Below are 2,882 nucleotides of genomic sequence, written 5' to 3'. Positions count from 1 at the left end.
TTTTATTTAAAAACCATTTTCTTAGTATCAGAAATAAATAGTAATATGAAACTATTAACTAAACTGAATAATCTGTATGGCAAACAAGGCTAGATGCAGTGTCTTTCTTACTAGTTTCATAGAAACTCACCAGTATATGCCCTAATATGTGTGCAATTCTAGATCCAGTATATCATCCTGACTTAAGGACTGCCTTCTGGGACAGGTTGAAAGCCCATACATTCCCTAAGAATCCAAAAGTTTCTTGTGGAAGTTATCTTCCAGAAGACAAATGCATCCAGTTTTCAGACAGCTACTAGAAGCAGCTTTTCACATAGTCCTTAACCTTGATAATTTAGAAGCAGCGGATTCCAATGTACACAAACTTTTGATAAGACCTCTTAATAGTCTGAAGTGAGAATTTTTAATGGAGGGAATGGGAAGTGAAATACAAAAAGGATCTCAAATGTATACTCTCAATAAAATCAATGTTAGTTAAAACCCAATGGTTTTGAATTACTCTATAATGCTACTGGGTTAAGGCACAATAATTTCACTAGAATCTCCTTTACATCAACCTACCTTAGATCAAAACAAACAGGTCCATCTCCTGGGCCTTTAAAAGGATTATTTTTTTCATTTAATGTTCTCAGTTTTCTTGTTTCATCAAAAAATGAAAGAGAAATTAGCTGGCATCAGAACCTTCCCACCAGGAATCTGATATCACTGACTCTCTTTGTTGTCGTTGGGTGCCGTGGAGTCGACTCCAACTCATAGCAACTTCATGTGACAGAGTAGAACTGTTCCATGGCGTTTTCTTGGCTAGAATCTTTACAGAAGCAGACCAGCAGGTCTTTCTCCTGTGGAGCCACTGGGTGGATTTGGTTAGCAGCTAAGTACTAACCTTTTCTTCTCTCTTTCTACAGAGAGTTGTTTTTTATTTTTTGTTTACTAAATCAGGTTCTTTCTCTACTGCCTCTTCTTAGCTCTCTAGTCTTTTTTAATGAAATGTACCAGGCAGTTCATAATCTTCCACAACAAGAAATTGTAGCCCAAATGATTGGTAATTTATTGGTATAATTCGTATTTGGACTTCTGGTGTGGCACTGTGGATCAGCACTGGACTGTGATCCATAAGGTTGGCAGTTCAAACCAAACAGCTGCTCCTCAGAAACCCTATATAGGGTTGCTATAAGTCAGAACTGACTTGACTGCACTTCACAACAACAACAATTCCTATTTAGCTAGTAAGTTCACTTTCTACTAACTGCCTTCACCTTATCTAATCCTAGCAACCAAAATGCTTCATACTTTGGGCACATCAGACCAATTACTAGAAAAGACTGTCATGTTTGGTAAAGTTCGAGGTCAACAAAAATGAGGGAAACCCTCAAAGAGATGAACTGACACAACAGCTACAAATAAAGGACTCAAACCTCCTAAGGATTCTGAAGATGGTGCAGGCCACATTTCATTCTGTTATATATAAGGTCTCCCTGAGTCAGAGCTGACTGGATGGTCACTTACAACAACAATCCTAGTAACATTAAAGAAATGGGCTCAGGCAACAGGTTAGCCATGTTTTGCAACTTTAAGTTCAATGCTTTTAAAATAAACCATCACAACAAGAAGCAAAAGTAAATTACACAAGTACTTTGAAAGAAGTAAAAATTTAACTGTTTTTATTAGTACTGTAGACTTGTTATTTTTGTTGTTAAGTGCTGTCAAATTGGTTCCAACTCCTAGCGACCCTGTATAGGGTTTCTGAGGAGTGGTTGGTGGGTTTGAACCTTGTGGTTCAAATAGTCCTTGCAATCCAGTGTTTAACCTACAGTGCCGCACCAGGACTCCCTGTAAACTGGTGGTGGTGGTTACATGCTGTGGAGTCGTTCTGACTCATAGGAACCCTGTATAGGGTTTCCAAGGCTATAGATCTTTACAGGAGCAGAAAGCCTCATTTTTCTCCCGCAGAGCTGTTGGTAGTTTCAAACTGCTGACCGTGAGATTAGCAGCCTAACTCATAACCATGAAAGCTCTTTCACTGTAAATTGTTCTTGTTAAGTGCCGTTGAGTCGATTCTGATCCATAGCGACTCTGTATAGGGTTTCTGAGGAGCAGCTGGTGAGCTTGAACCACTGACTTTGCAGTTCAAACGGATTTGCAGTCAAACGCATTAACCCACAGTGCCACACCAGGACTCCTCACTGTAAACTAGTGAAGAGTGAAACACATAGACATATGAGGGTAAGTAAAAAAGTATTCCTACTAGGTTTCCAATTCTTCCATGCATGGGATTATTCCACACAAAACATGTTTAAACATATCTCTGTGATCAGTGGAGGACTGCAGACAAGTTATCTCAGTAATATACTTGTCTTAACCTTGTTAAAGTGCCTTCAAAAAAGGTCCAATCAAAACAGTGGCTTTCAAGGGAATCTGCTGGGCCAGTTACATCCAAGGCAGAGAGGTTAGCTCAAAAGGATATGGTGAAGGTTTCTCAGAATTTCCAAAGGGTAACCTTGATAGATTTTTCTTAATGAACACAAGATGATCATTGGGGCTTATTATGAAGAAGCTTTAAAAAACATGAAAACTGCATTGTCGAGAAAAAGGCAGAATTGTTGCACTGAAGCATTTTTCCATTGCAATGCATCTGCTCATTCTTCAACTATAGCAAGGGCTCTTTTACAGGAATTTCATTGGGAAAACTTGCCCCATCTATTCTACATCCTCAATCTTGCCCCTCAAATTTCATTTAGTTCCTCAAACTCAAAGAACATTTAAAAGTCACACGAGTCCCCTTGAGGATGCCAAAACAATTGTTTTGGCACTTGGTGTAAGTCAAACAGTGTAGAATTCTTCAGCTACGGGTTGCAGAGATGGAAAGATAACTTTCAGAAGCG

Source organism: Chrysochloris asiatica, unplaced genomic scaffold (genome assembly GCF_000296735.1).
Source record: "Chrysochloris asiatica unplaced genomic scaffold, ChrAsi1.0 scaffold00154, whole genome shotgun sequence".
NCBI lineage: Eukaryota > Metazoa > Chordata > Mammalia > Afrosoricida > Chrysochloridae > Chrysochloris > Chrysochloris asiatica.
The sequence above is the reverse complement of the archived record's forward strand: the minus strand, read 5'-3'. Positions refer to the sequence as shown.